Source organism: Desmodus rotundus, chromosome 4 (genome assembly GCF_022682495.2).
Source record: "Desmodus rotundus isolate HL8 chromosome 4, HLdesRot8A.1, whole genome shotgun sequence".
Classification (NCBI taxonomy): Eukaryota; Metazoa; Chordata; class Mammalia; order Chiroptera; family Phyllostomidae; genus Desmodus; species Desmodus rotundus.
This window is the reverse complement of record NC_071390.1, coordinates 51,479,462-51,496,343: the sequence shown is the minus strand read 5'-3', so window position 1 is coordinate 51,496,343 and position 16,882 is coordinate 51,479,462. Positions and strand designations below refer to the sequence as shown.

Sequence of the window (16,882 nt, the reverse complement as noted above, 5' to 3'; positions counted from 1 at the left end):
GTTTCTCTCTCTCTCTTCCTCTCTATATAAATGTGTGTGTGTGTGTATTCATTGTTGCAACAATGAACTTAATATAGTTATGCTTTTTCTTTTTCCTTTACCATCAAATTTAGTTTATTATACCATTTCTCTTAGTGTTTCTATCTATCTACCTATCTATCTATCTATCTATCCATCCATCCATCCAACAACTTTCCACCTGCCTACCTACCTATCATCAATCATCTGCCTACCTGCATACATCCCCACCTCCATACCTCTTTTGTTAGGTCATTGATTTTAAATGCTATCTTTTGATAGCTTCCTTCGTTTTTCCAGTTTTGTTAGTTATATTATTACTACATTGTCAAGGTTTTAAACATTCATATTCAGCTCTGTAAAACCCAGTCTTCACATTTGTTTTAGTTTTTTCCCCCCTCACACTGTATAACCTGCTTCAGTGCCTGTAGCCGAAGGGCAGGGGCCAGGCAATGGTTGAAGGCCACAGTCTGTTGTGACATGGGGCACTACGAGAGACCATAAATCCAAACCCATGCATTTGTTTTAGTCTTAACTTTATGAATCAATGGACTCTACACTACTACCAATACTTTAACTGTAGTTTCTCCTTTCTTTTTCTTGGTTGAATAAACTTCAAGTAGGGCTCATAAGAGATAAATTACCTGAAGCTTGGCATGTTAAAAATATTTGTATTTGCCTTTATATTGGTACAAAATTCCTACATTAATTTTTCCTTGAAGATGTCGTAGGTAAAGTGTTAGTGGTGAATGGTGCTTTGGTGAAGTCGGAGGCCAGCCACCACTTCTGGAGAACTGAGCTCTCTTGGCTTCATTGGGATCGCTAACCACACGTGTCACCCCTCAGCGTCTTCTCGCACACATCTGACCTGCTCTGGATCTGGCAGCCTTTCCTCATATATGGTGCTTTAGGATTGCAGAGATCTCTGTGCTCGTGCCGAAAATCAAGCTTGTATTTCTGTTTCTTCTTCTCCTGGTTATAGTAAGGTGCTTTCAAGAGAAGGGTCCTTTCCTGGGCCATTATTTCTTTAAGTAGGAACTTTTTAACATGGACATTTTAAAGCATACACAGAAATAGAGAGCACGGTGTGATGAATTTCTTTCACCTGCTTCTATATTTATCAACGTTTTATCAAACTTCATTCATCTATATCTACCCAGTTTTTCCCCACAGAGTATCTTAAAGGAAATTCCAACCATCATATTGCTTTACCAGAAAATATTTTGGTATACATCTACTAGGCCATTTAAAAACAGGAAGTCCTCAGTCTTCCATGATTTTAAAAATTATTCTCAACAATAATAAAAGATGTTTTGGGGGGCAGAGAATTACATAACTACATGGTTGCTTATGAATATTATTTGTTAGGATGCTACAGAACATAGGTTGGCAGATCAGCCGCCAGTTTTTGTAAGTAAAATTTTACTTGGAACATAACCAAGTCCATTTGTTTACTTACCATCTATACTTCACTCATCTACTTTCACTACAACAACAGAATTAAGTAATTACGTAGTTGCAGGAGAGCTGAGTAGCTTCAACACAGACGGTATGACCCACAAAGCCTAAAATATTTATCATCTGGCTCTTTAAGAAGATGTTTGATGACCCCTGCTGTAGAGCCCTGCCTCTGTAGTTTTGAGGTAATTCACCTGCCCAAAGTCCTTCCCAGTCACTTACTTCTATAATGATATTGGCAATTATGAAATATTACTTATTAAATGTTCACAAACACACACATATAGGTCCTTTTCTTTATTTAAACCTTCTCATAGCCTATAGTCTAATAAAGCCAATAGAAACAAAAATGAAATGTTTAAAAATGAAATGAAAACAAAAGAATTGAATGAAAAATGAAAAATGAAATATTCTTTGAAATATGGCAGTAGCAACAATAACAAATAAAGCAAAACAAAGACAAAAAAAGAGGAATATAAGTGCTCAAGGCCAAAGAAACATTATTATTCTAAATTATTCCACAGAAATCCTAGACTGAATATATTTCATTGTTTAAATTGTATGGATTTTTTTTTAGTTTTTATAATGTATTTTAACTCGGCTATCTAAAATATTGGTATTTTAACATGCAATCATTTTAAAATTTATCAATGGGCTATCCTTCTTTGTGCTGAATCTTTTTTTTATTATGCAAAATTATATTTTATTTAATTTAAATTTTTTTTAGTTGTGGGGGTAAATGTAAATTGTATGTTCTTAATAAATCATAGGAAAATAGGAAGCTTTTAATAAATACTTGACTGATGCTGAAAACTTAAAAAATATGTCAAGAAGTTAAAAACAAGACCATTCAGGCAAATGGCTTGTATTATTCAAATATTTAAACTTCATAGGCAGAGAACAAGATTACAGTTAAGAAAGTAAAAATACAGAACAATAAAATAATTTTTTAAAAAAGGAAGTAAAAATATAGAATGTGCAGAAATCATCGAAGCGTAAATCTCTAGGCAATATCAATGCCAAATGAACAAGGCAAATTTGTACTAACACAGACCCTTGAAAAGGAAATACAAGCTTATACTTTTGGTATGAGACAGTCCACATCTTTGATAAGTAACTTTAGAGCTTCTACAAAAAACAAAGGTTTTCAGTTAAGTGAAAGTATAACATCTATCCTGGTATTACAAACATTTCCCTTTCATCTTGACTCCAAAAGAAGAAAAATGCTAGTGTTATTAAGTTAGAGTTATGCTACAAAACACTGTAATTTTATTTGCCCAAGTATGACGGTCGGAGTTAATAAAAAAAAATCAAATTTTAGTATTATAAAAAGACATTTAATGCCCTCAGAGCAAATTATTAAATTCAAGTCAAATCTTACTTTAAAATTCTTTACTACTATCATAAATTATACAACTTCTCCTACACTCACCTTTCATTGTTCAGAAGAGCAAACTCAGCAATATATTCCTGCCAGCAACTTTGGAAGACTGTCAAGTTTACTTAACTTGTCAATACCCCCAAAATATTAGAAGGTGGTTAGATGTTAGACTAGAGCAAGGAAAAATAGAAGAAAGATAGAAAGAAAAAGGTAGTTCCTTATTAACCCAGTTTCCCTATTTAAGAAAATCTTGGGACCTAATTTCATAGCAGACAAATATTTTATTCACTGTGTCACACTATATCAGCAAATATTAACTCTATCAAACAGCTTTCGGTGAAATAACTATATTTATATGTTTGTCCATGGCTAAAACCTTCTTAAAAATAGCCCCACTATGCCACAAGTTCAGATATGTTAAATTATATCCCTCTGTTACAATTCCTTTAGTATAACATGAAATGCTTATGAGAATAAACCCTTTTGATATATGTTCCAAAAGTTTCTTTATAAAGACCAGACTACCCATATTTCAACAGTTTTGCCAGACTTATCTCTAGAATCCAGTGCTTTTAAGCATACTAGGATTAACAATGTACGACTATTTCGGTGGGTCTAAAGCAAGACATATGTATACCAGCTTCTACAAAATGACACCTGTTTTGTCCATGTCCTAGACATAATAAAATTATTGAAACATCAAATCAGAAATAATTTTTCACTACTTCAACTCTACCAATATACACTATGGCTTCAAAGTCTCGAGACTTGATATAGAAAGAAAACACCACAATTAGAAGACTTGAGCCCAGTTCTAACTTACAATCTTTAATTTCAACCCTAAGTCTCAGTTTCCCCATCTATTAAGTTAAAAACAACAGCAATGGTAACATAATTGACTATTTCACAAGGCTGATATCACCTAAGGGTAAGTGACAATAAAAATGTGACAACATTTGTATGACTAACATTCTACCAAATGTAAGATATTAGGAAATGTAAACTCAAAACAAATCTTCAATTTACTTAAGAGACTCTTATTGTAAAGAATTTAATAAGTATAATGCATTTCAAAAGCCACAACTATTCCTAAAAAAAAGAGATATACAATATAAATTATTATCCTTCTGATGTTAAAGGTAAACCTGAGGTTTTAAAGAGAATCTCTTCAGATAGTATCATAAACATTTAAAGGATCGGATTAGATACAGGACATATTTTATTCTTCTTTCAATAATTCACCAAGGAAACAAAGTTTCTGATACAGTTTAAGTGAAGGTGGTATTTACATTTTGTGAGTTAAGTAATATATTACAGTTTAATATTAGAAATTTTTTTCTCCTTGAATATGTTACTAAAAATTGTTACTACATTTTATTAGAACATGGGCAACATTTCCCCCAACAGAATATATTGTTACTTTATAATAAAAGTCATGATTCAATTTATATATCTTTGATATCTAAGAGAATTTCACGTCTATAAAATAAAGCAATTTGAAGGACTTTTTGTTGCATCTTTCAACATCGGTTTTCTAATCAGGAAATCAAGTTGAGCTCCAAATTATATATAAGTTATTTAAAAAGTAATACTTGTTCACCAAACTCACGGGCTCTGAGGATCAAGTAAGACAATGTATATAAAGCCCTGCAAGGCACGATCTTAGACATAAGATTCTTCACCACTGCTGCTCTAGCAACAGACTAAAATAACCAGAACACTCACACTTCAACCGTAACTAGTTATATATCATACCATTCAACATACAAATTGATAAAATGTCATTTTTATCCTAATATATACAAATATCCATTTAATAGTATCAAGAAATGCCCATTTAAGCAAATTCTCTTACATTAGGTTTTGAAATCAATAACTAAGTTCTAAGATTGAAAAGGTGTTATTTCTAGTACATCACTACTTTTAAAGTTAAGATAAATTGATATAAATTAACTTGATTTGTAAATAAAGTTTTTATTTTAGATTTTGTTATTACCCCCAAATGTAAACCCTATGGTTATACTGTGCAAGAACCAGAGCCCAAAATCTATGAAAAATGAAAGGTGGTATTCAAGAGATCCAAGGTGTATACAACTGTAATTGAATAACAAAAAAAAAAAAAAAGGAGATCCAAGGTGGCAGAGGAGTAAGTGGAAGCTGCAAAAATGTCCTCCCAGGACCAATCTGGAATTACAACTAAATTTGTAGAGAAATCATATTGAATAACCAACTGAACACTAGCTGGAAAGAAGCCTTGGCTACTAGCATAGACACACAGAAGAAACCACTTCACCACAACGAGACTGGTAGGGAGTGAGGAGGCATGAGAGGACTGGCTGGACTCCAAGGGTGGCAGCTGAAGTTCCAGAGGAATATTTCAGCAGCTGGAGTGTTTCACCTGAGAAGTGTGGGGTCTAAACCCCAAGCTGGGCTCCCCAGCCTATAGCACCAGAGCTGAGAAAGGAACCCAGATAACATCCAGCTGTGAAAGGATGTAGGGTTTCTGTCCACCAGGGAGAGACAGGTAGAGACACAAAGAGCCTGTTAAGGGGCCACTGCACAAAATTCCGTTAGCAGCCACTTACTCTGGGCTCAGGCAGTGGCAGGGCAGAGCAGACTAGAGCAGTCATAACATAAGGAGAGTCTGGGGCACAAGGCTCTGGGGAGAGAACTGAATGAACAGCCCTTAGGATCCCTGTGCTAGTCATTTTCCATACTGCAGAAGCCACCTTTCTCAGGCAGAACACTCCTCTCTAAGTGACATCAGCCTGAGAGGAAACAATGGCCCTGCTTGCTGGAATTACTCTGCCTCACCCTATGGAGCTTAAGCTGGGCTACCAAGTACAGCCTGAGGCTCTATTAGTCATTTAAGTTTAACAACTAAGGTGGATCTCTAGTAGCTCTGGGACTTTAGCTGACCCTCCCCTGACCCTGGCGCTGTTAAAAGCTGGTCTTGGATGCATAGCCTGGTTCTTTCTGAACATAACTAGGTCCAACAAAGACAGCTACAAGCTGTGGATTGCTGATAGGTCCGAATAAGTTGCCCAGGGCCAGTCACAGGCAACATCTGACATAGGACTGCACCAGAGTCTTTGCAGATCTACTTAACACATAGAAACAAACACAAAGAGACAGTCAAAATGTGAAGATAAAGAAATAGGCCCCAACTGAAACAATAAGGCAATCCTCCAGAATAAGAACTAAATGAAAGGGAGTCAAGCAATTTAACAGAACAGAGTTTAGAGTAATGATTATAAGGATACTCAACAGCATGGAAAAAAGACATAGAAACAACAAAATTTACTAAAACTTCATTGTGTAATCTAGACCCCTAGTTATCTGAGGCAATTCTGCACTACATTTGGAATGTTTATACCCTGATGGTTGCTACACTTTCCTTAATGGATATACTTTTACTTTCTTGGCTCTCATGAAACATATGTTAATGATAACAGAGCAAGGAATTTCTGCTTTCCTTAAATGTCTGCCCTCTTGACACTGAATTGGAAAAGTTATTTTCTATTTTTTCCTTTCCTTCTATTTCTTAAGAACCTACTATTAACAAGAAAAGTGAAAAATGTGGCCTCTTTACATCATCCTACTTGTTTTTATTACAACTATTATTTTAGCTAACATTTTGTTATGAAACTTTTCATACATCGAAATTCAAAGAATTTTACAGTGAATGCTCTTTATACCCTTCACCTAGATTCTACATTAACATGTTATCTATCCACCCCTCTATCCTACAGAAATGCTTAACTATAGTTTTTTTAAATCATTTTTAAACACATTAACAGTCTCCTTCACAATCTTTTTGAGCTGCTCTCAGAGTTTCCCTGTACCTCTTTCCACTGTCACTCTGTATTCTAATTACCTGTTGAGATGCCTGCTTCCATTTCAGTCTTGATCACCCTGAAGGCTGACTTCATTCCTTTATATACTGGGACCTTCCCCCCGCCCCATACACTCGGAGAAAGTAGAATCTTAATAAATATTTACTTGAGACGTCTTCTTTGTCTTTTTCCTTATATCTCAATATCTTTGACAAGTTTTATAACTTGTTTTGTGTCCAGTTTCCCTCCCATGGGAATTGTTATTTTACTGCTAAATTGTCCTGAGAAATAAGGAAGTACTTATTATTTCTCTAAGCATTTTGGGAAATATTCAAAGTACAAATTTTCTTACAGGTATTAAATCTTTTTTTATTTTTAGCTGATGTAGGTATAAATGTATGCCATGTTGCATTGAGGTGGCTATTAAATATACTTCTAGTTATTATTTTTAAATGACAAAAACCCAAATGCAAAACCCTTACTTTAAGGGACTGTCTCATAAAACCTAGCTTTGTACCTTTCAACAATCATTTGCACAATTTAAAGTAGTATACAGACTTAGATAAAGATGAGGGAATGAAATCAGAATGTAAACTACAATGGGAATGTTAACTCTCAAGTATTTATCAAATGAATGAATGTAGCTAGTTTGAAAGATTTTTTAAAAAGATTTTATTTATTTATTTTTAGACAGAGGGGAAGGGAGGGAGAAAAAGAGGGAGAGAAATATCAATGTGTGGTTGCCTCTCACGCACCCCCGACCAGGGACCTGGCCCACAACCCAGGCATGTGCCCTGACTTGGAATTGAACCAGCTACCCTTTGGTTCGCAGGCTGGTGCTCAATCTACTGAGCCACACCAGGCAGGGTGATGAAAGATGTTTTTATTGAGAGTAAAATGGAACATCATTGGCTGTTCTTTTTGACTGACAGTTCAATTTGCCTATGGTTCTTTTCATCACCTGAATTTGTATTTCCTTCCATAGTACCATTAAAGACTGTGGAATTTCAGTATTTGTTGATATAACAATATTAGGAAAATAGATAGTTGCATCTATAAATTAATGTACTGGGCTAAAACTCCCTTCTTTGAAGTAGCATGAAAGTTAGGAAAATTAAGAACTTTTAGAAATAGTTTATTTTGACTTTGATGATGAGTAAATAGGTATTTTATTATTCTCTATACTTTATGTAACTATAATATTTTGTAGTTTTTTCTTCTTTGCTGGTGGTGCCTGGGGACTATATGATTTCTGTGCTTGTTTAGGTAACTGCTGTGTAAAATGATGTCCATGGATCTGCAACATCAGTTTCAGATGAACATACTAGAAATGCAGACTCTCAGGCTTGACTGCACACTTACTGAATCGTAATTTGCATTTCAGCAAGAACACTAGTAAATTCACAAGCACGTTAAAGTTTAAGAAGCTCTGCTATAGTTCATCCAAATGAGATCCAAGGGGATACATTAGTTAAGTGTAGTAATCTCAGATATTTTGCCTTTCTCATTGATCAAGACCCTAGTATAAGTATGTAGGGCTCATGAGGAGACAGCATGACATGACAGGAAGAATACTGCATTGAGAGTTTGAAAAATAGATTCTAGTCTCATCTCTCATAATGTGACCTTGACCCTTAATTCTCCTCATGTGTAAAATAAACAGGCTATATACAACATACACTGTAAGGCCCTTCCAACTATGAAAGTCTGTAAATTTATGACATAAACCCTATTAGGTATTAAGAGAAATGGGTCAAGTGTAGGTGCTACTCGAGAAACTGGGTCTACTGTTAATGGTATAGAGACCTTGTCCATCAATTATTTTACATTTATGCAAGTTTGAAAATCAACCTCTATCTTTCATGTTCACACTTGCTTTCTGGCAGATGCATAGTGGTGAATAACTTAGGGAGTGGGTGGCTACTATTAATAATTCCCCGCACTGCTTCCTTTGTTCTTGAATGATTATAAAACACAGGTAATAGACAGAATTCAGGAAAAATTAAAATCAGATTCTGTATTTTGCACAGAGCAGGAGATTGTTAATGTTCTCAAGAAAAACATGGCTGAAACATTAGAGAATGATTATGATGCTTGACACTATCAAATGGATCAGGAAACAAAGAATAATTATATACACTCACGTGTGTGTGTGTGTGTGTGTGTGTGTAGATAGAGAGAAATAAAGCGTTATGGGGCAAAATAACTGATGAATCTAGGTGAAGGACGTAAGACTGTGCATTGTACTCTTTCTGCAATTTTTCTGTAGGTTTAAAATTTTTTCCAAATAAAAGTTGAGAGAGAAAAAGAACACAATTCTTGCTATAAATATAGATGATATAGATATAAATTGACCCCAAAATGCCCTGTTCTATCCTTCTCTTTTTTAAAGAGTAAAATATAATAGGTTTATTTCTCTGTAACCTCCAAAAGGTAAAAGCAAGACTAGGATAGAAGGAAAAAATCATTACACAGTAGATTTCAGTATACACTCCCATGTTGTTTCTTTATTTTGCCTTTTAGTTAAACTGGCTTATTCTTTTTCTTAGCTAGGGATAAAAGGGGGGAAAGAAGTAGGGTGAGAAGTCATCTCACATCTTCCTTACATTAACGAAGTAAACAATTTCAAACCAAAGGTAGCCCTTGTGTGAGTTTCAGAGTTGCTCTAGTTTAAGCTAATAATGAAAAAGAATGTAGCTACAACTCACAAATATAAATAACTACAGGCCTTTTTTATTCCCCTGCAACGAGAGGGACACAGCAGCTGCTAGAAAAATCACCCTCCAACCCCCCGCGTGTTGTGTAAGTGTGATAGACTGCCACCGCGAGAAGACTAACCCATAAAAAGGGAGTAGTTGGTTTTGCTTCAGAATTCCTTTTCCATTTATTGCAAGGTATTTTACCCAGTTAAAAACAAAATAACATGCTGCCTACATATCTAACGTAACTGTCCTGCTTAATTGTAAGCCTCAATCCAGAATATAAGTAATAGAACCATTCATTAGCTTACTGATAATGTTATCTCAGTCCTTCCAGACTATCCAGCAGGAATACCATAAGAACAACAAACCCACCTTCAATTAAGGATTTAAAAACATTCATAAGTCTTTTTTTAAATTTTTATTCTTTTTTATTTTTATCATTCATGAGTCTTATTTGTCTTTAACACTCTAGCCTCATACAAATACACAGATTTTGATATATTTTCCTCCTTTTATCTACCTTTGGCAAAGGGAATTTAATTTGCTTGATTTTTAATAATCCTTAATAAGGCTGTTCTAAGTTGTAACCTCAGATAATGAACACATTACTTAAAATTAATATAAAAGAATAACAGTCATTAAAGGTGTCAGTGCAGTACAAAGGATACAATCAAATCATAGTTAAGGTAATTTCCATATATGTGTAGTTCTAAACTGCAAACACTCAATCCAGAACAGTCCTCAACCCATTCTGCCTGACTCCAGCTGATCTCTACATCTGTTCAGGGATCACATAGGGACCAGTCTCTTAGCGAACCATTCTGGCCACAATTTTACACAGTCAAAGACACTGGCAGATCCTTACCTACCTATATGTAGAGAGAGATCCCTGTTACCACTATCACCACCATCCTCTTTGTTTTCTAAGTATGTACAGGGCCCAATTTTTTAAATTGTTTTATTTATCCTTAGTCTGTTCTACAAAGAATTTCGGGGCAACTACAACATACACATATCAAAAAATAGTGGTAAATTTTTTAAGTTCTGAAGTTAAAATTTAAAAACCATGAGCAAAAAAATAAAAATACTAGAAGACAAAGATTGGGGGGAAAGGGTATGTGGGCCATCAGAACCTTCATAACTACTGTATTAAGTTCCAAATTATTAAAAAGAAAGAAAAATAGGACTGTTACCCATTAAACAGTCTTCAAAAACCACCACTTCTCCAGTTAGGCTTTTCACAGGAGCTGGAAGGAAGAAAGTTGAAGATTTTGTTTTCTGATAAAGGCCTGGACTTAACACTAATAAAACTATATGACATTTATTAATTTGTTTGGCTTTTATTGTTAACACCTTATCTATTAAATTCATCCACGCTGTTGACTATAGCAGTTCTTTTTTATTGTTGCATAGATAAGTATCTATTATATTAATCCTTTGTATGAATATTTCAAAATGGAAATTTGGGCTATTTCCAGATTTGGTTAATAGGGCTCCAGTGAACCCTTTCTTTAGGTAAACTTATGTACATACATCCTTTGAATGTACATACATCCTTTGAACACATAGCTAGGAGTAGAACTGCTGGGTCATAATATACACATATGATCAACTTTAACAGATACTGTGAGTTTTTCAAAGTGGCAGATACCCTTACATATCTACTAGTGTTTAAGAGATCCAGATGCTCCACGTTCTTGTGACTACCTGTTATGGTCAGTTTTATTAAATTTTGGGTATTCTGGTAGGTGTTCATGTTATATCCTATTTGTTTTATTCCTTGATAATTAATGAGTTTGATTCTTTTCATATGTCCATTGACCATTTAGATAATCTCTGTGAGTAGTCATTCAAATCTCTTGCTCACTTATTTCTTAGTTATTTTTCTTATTAAATTTCTCAAAATAGTTAGGATGAGTTCTTTGTCAGATATATGCATTGTAATGTCTTTTCACACTCTGTAGCTTGTTGTTTCTCTCTCTTAATGTTATCTTGATAAACAAAACTTTTTAATGTCCAATTAGAAATCTTTTCTTTTATGGTTCTTTTTATACCTTATTTAAGAAATCTTTTCCTACTCCAAAGTCATATAGCTATTCTCCTATGTTTTCTCTAACAAGCTTTACTGTCCTACCTTTCACATTTATATCTATATTTTACCTATAATTTTTTGTCTGATGTGAGATGAGGCCAAGATTAAATTTAGTTTTTTCCATATTGACCCAGCTCCATGCATTGAAAAGACCATCCTTTTGATACTGAATTGAGATGAAGCATTTGTCATAAATCAGGTATGTGGGTCTGTTTCTGTATTTTCTACTTTGTTTCATTTGTCTATTTTTCTACTCTCACACCAGTTCTGCACTATCTTTACTACTAGAGCATTATTAAGTCTTAACAGCTGGTAATGTAAATGCTTCAAGTGTGTTTTTTCTTCAAGATTGTCTTGGTTTGTCTAAGCTTTTTGCATTTCTTTATACATTTTAAAAGCAGTTTGTTAATTCCCACAAAAATATTTTCCTGGGGTTTTGACTGGGATTATATAGAATATATAGATCAATATGGGGAGAGCTGACAACCAAACAATGTTGAGTCTTCCAATCCCTAAACATGAATATTCCTTCGTTCACTTGGGTCTTCTTTGTGATTTTTCCCTGCAGAGGCTTAGCACATCTTTAATTAGATTTATTACTTATTATTTTTATATTTTTTGATATTATATAAAGAGGATCATTTTTCAAATTTCATCTTCTCTTACAATTTTTGGTATATGGAGATACAAATAATTTTTAAGACTTTGTATCAAAGTATAAGATGCATCAAAAAAGCATATTGTAAGTATTGCTGCTTGATGAATGTTTACAAATTGATATCAAACACACAACTAATTTTTGTATACTGACTTCATCCAGCAATCTTGTGATACTCATGTGTTAATTTTATACATATTTTTTCTGTAGATACTTTTGGATTTTGACATGAATGATCACATCACCTGCAAATAACAGTTTATATCTTCCTTTCTATTACTAAGATTGTTTTCCCCTTCCCTATTGCACTGATTAGGACTTAAAGTCCAATGGTGAATAATGGTGGTAGAAGCCATACCCTTATGTCATGATCTCAAGAGAAAACTTTCAATGTTTCCTATTAAATATAAATTTATTACAATTTTTTTCCAGGTAACCCTATATAAGACTAAGGGAGTTCCATTTATTACTAGGTTGCTGAGAGGATTTTTTGGTTGCTGATGCTCATTTATTTTTTGAAGGATGTTTATACCTATCTTTATTTATGAAGAAAATGACCTATCCTTTCCCTTTCTTACAATGTTCTCTTTGGCCATAAAATAAGTTATAAGGTATTTCTACTTTTTATATTCTCTGAAAAAGTTTTTTAATATAGTTATTATTTCTTCCTTAAAGATGTAAAAATTCGTTAGTGAAGCCATATGTTGGCCTGGAGTTTTCTATGTGGGAAGGCTTAAATTATAATTAAATTTCCTTTCTAGATAGGAGACTGATTATATTTTCTATTTCTTCTAGTATGAATTACATTGTTTTATGAGTGGGGTCATGCTTTAAAAAAAAGTAAACTACTCTTGAGATATAATTCACATACTATATAATTCACCTATTATAGTATACAATTCAATGATTTTTAGTATACACAGTTACACAACTATTAACATAGTTTTTGAACATTTTTATTACCCTCCAAAACTTCATATCCAGTCATTTCCTATTCTTCCCTACCTCCAACTCCTGACAACCACTAATTTACTTTCTGTCTGTATGGATTTTCCTATTCTGGACATTTCATATAAATGAAATCAAACAGTAGGTGGTATTTTTGTGACTAGCTTCTTTCATTTAGCATGTTTTCAAGGTCCATCTATGTTTTAGCATGTATCAGCACTCCATTCCTTCTTTTTTTTTTTATTGTATGTGCCCCAGGCATGAACCAGCTCTGGCCACCAACACAGGCAACAAGCTAGGATGAACTAAGGCCTGTACAACTGCTTGGCCCCTGACTGATATAAGAGCAACGCCACCAATCAGGTGTGTCCTCGCCCATTGCCAGGGGGTTTACTCCATTCCTTCTTATTGCCAGGCAATATTCCATTGTTTGGATATTCGACATTTTGGTTATCCACTCACCAGTCCATACCCATTTCAGTTGTTTTCACTTTGGGGCTGTTATGAATAATGCTGACATGAGCATTTGTGTATAAATTTTTGTGTGGACATATGTTTTTATTTATCTAGGAGGAGAATTGTGAGGTCATATGCAAACTCTATAACTGACATTTCTGGGAATGGCCAAACTATTTTTATAAAGTAGCTGCACCATTTTACATTCTCACCAGCAGTGTTTAAGGGTTCCAATGTCTTTACATTTTCACCAACACTTATTATCTGTCTTTTTTATTAGAGCCATCTGAGTGGGTGTGAAGTGGTATTTCACTGTGGCTTTGATTTCCATTTCTCTGATGACTAATGATGTTAAGTATCTTTCCATGTGCTTATTAGCCACTTACATATTTTATTTGAAGAACTATTTAGATCCTTTCTTAACCCATTTTTAAATTGGATTATTTGTTTTTTTGAGTTTCGCTTTGTTTTTGGCAAGTTATGTTATTCTAGGAATTTGTCAATTTCATGTGAATTTTAAAATTTATTGGCATAAAGCTGTTCAGATACCCTCTTTTTTAATAACTATAGAATCTGTAGTGATATTTCATTTCTTTTGTTCCTGATATTGGTAAATTATGTCTACTTTTCTTCTTAATCTGTTACTATTTGGGTTGTTATTTCTTCTTTGAGCATACTCTGTATGATTTCAATCTTTTGACGTTTATTAAGAATTTTTTTATGCACTAGCTTATGGTCAATTTTGGAAAATGTTCCAGGTGCATTTGAAAATAGCCAAGTATTCTACAGTTGTTGAATGTGGTATTATTATCAGGGGCTTTTAATACCAGCTGAGTTAAAGCTGACGCTTTTTTGGTGACAAAAACAGGCTTAACTGTTTCTTGCTTAACTAGAGAGCTACTCTATCACTGCAAAATCAAAATCTTCAAGAAACTGTTGTGAGAAACTTTCCAAATAAAGAATGTTGCTACCATAAACACTGGGGAGTTATAGTCAAGCAGAAAAGCACATATGTTTGCTTCCTTTGATGAGATCAATTTCATGTTAAGAACCCAAGCATACATATTAATCTTATTAAGACTAGAAGATAAGTTTGGCCTGAGTCATTTTTACTCTCTGGAGTTACATAGCCTAATTGGTTTTAAACCAGTTTTCTAGAAAGAATATACAATCCTTAAAAAGCTTATCACATATAATTCATAACATTTAAACACCAGATGAAGTTTAAAATTAGCTGACTACTTCACTACATTTTGCATGAGGGGAGAATTTCATTAAGAAAATATCAATTTTGTATTTCACACAGGCTTTTGGGACCAAATGTTTTGGTTTAAAAAGTATTTAAAACCCTTATAAAACTTTTGCTCTTGCTTTTCATTGTAGATCTTGTTCCCTTTCTCGTTTGTTTCCTGCAATCTAGGAACCCATCGCTTCTCCAAGACACAAGTAACGAAGTTAGAAAGTTAAAAATGGACAATGCTTTAAAGGTAAAGCAAAAATCAATTTCAGTTGGCAGAATGGGCACTGAATCTAGGAACAGAATTGGATGCATAAAGTTCAAGTCCTGGTCTCAATACTGAACGTGTGAATTATAGTACCATGTCACCATCTGAACACAAAACAAAACAAAATGGAAAGGGAACACATACAGGATATAGTAGGGAATAACTATTGACCAAAACACTGTGAAACTTTCTATTATTGCTCCATTAAAAAAATTCCAGCCAAATGGATGAGTAAAGAGTCCGAAAGGAGGTATCTACCTGATCATTTGCCAGTAAAATATCAAGTGACTTCTTATTACGCCCCTCTTTAAAGCAAAGCCTGAGTAATTGTGACAACTAATCACCTAAACATGAAGTGAAAAGTAAAAAGATACCAAAAATATTTATTTCTTTCCAACAATTAAGCTGGGCTAGTCTAATAGGAGAATGAAAAAATCATTAAGAATCAAATCTAACAGTTCTTACAATACATGGCAAATAATAACTCATTTCTTACTGACAAATTCTCCACAAATGTTAGCAAACAATAGCAACGAGAACATAAGGTATGTAAATATATATTATACATATGCACAACACAGGTGAAATACTCTTTGAGGCACACATGTAAGGTAAATGGATAATATCTTTCAATAAATTCTCACTCATGGATGATGCCCACTTCAAGCACAACTATTACTTCTTGCCCTGTAACAGATATAGGCCACTCAACTTCACAGAATAAATAGCAAACAGTTTCTTCTTAGACTTATCTTCAAGGGGAAAAATGTACTTATTTTTAAGTGGGTGGGAAGAACATTTTTCCTCGAGTCAACTATACCACTTAACTATGATATGCTTCAATGGACTGTGTATTAGTTAATATTGACTAGTATTGTATCGCTGTTAAATTTCTTGAGTGTAATAGTTATATTACAGCTATTTAGAAGAATGTTCTTATTCTTAGGAAACACATGCTGAACTTTTTAATGGATGAATTGTCAATAATGTCTTAAAAGGCTCAGTAGAGATAAATTATACAGTGGCAAATATTAACAATTAATGAATCTAGAAAAAGGTAATTTGGATTTTGATAGTACTATTCAAACTTTTCTGTAGGTTTGAAAATTCTCAAATTAATAATTAATAAGGAAAGCTTTTATTAAAAATCCAAATATTCTACGGTTGACAGGCTACCATTAACTATGAAACTGCAAATGCTAAATACTCAGAATATTGTAAGCTCTTTGAAAGAAAAGTTTCCTGTTTGACTTCGTCTTATCTTTAATGTGGCATCTTCTACTTAGTATGCTGGTATCTAAACTTACCTATGAGTATTTAGCATATTGGGGTGAAGGAAATAGTGGGAAACTAGTAGCAACAATTAAAGAAAGGACTAACAACTTGTATCTTAATAGTGTGTATGTGTGTTAATTCTTACCTAAAACACTTGCCTAAAAACAGATTCTTAATTTTAGAACATGCTGAGTTCTTTAATATCCCAAAGCTAATCTAAGCAGAGGAGAGAGAATAAGTTCCTTTATTATAAAAGTCAAACAGGAGCTGCAACAGTCATTACAAGCTATTTTGTTAGCCAAAAACACTTTGAAACACCAAGTGGAGGCCTAAAGGTGACAGATCGGCTGTGATTCAGGAGGCTTACTCCTACCAACTACCCTCCAGTGGGAGGGTTTCACTAGTATTTCCTTTAATGCATCTACTTGAAGCAGTGTTAATGTGTAAGACCTATCCTTTGTTAAATAAAAATGCAAAGGGATATGTTTTCAAATATATAAAAGAGAGAGTTTTGTGTGAATGCCTATTAAAAATTATTTTCTTGCCTCCTTTC

At 33.8% G+C, this 16,882-nt stretch overlaps 1 protein-coding gene and 2 pseudogenes across 9 annotated transcripts in view; all 3 read right to left on the bottom strand.

The window, feature by feature from the left end:
- MCU (mitochondrial calcium uniporter) overlaps positions 1-16,882 on the bottom strand; it is a 219,457-nt gene that overhangs the window by 64,857 nt on the left and 137,718 nt on the right. The window lies entirely within an intron of this gene.
- Positions 421-536, bottom strand: LOC112305648 (small nucleolar RNA SNORA42/SNORA80 family; annotated as a pseudogene).
- LOC112305653 (small nucleolar RNA SNORA48) lies at positions 13,339-13,483 on the bottom strand (annotated as a pseudogene).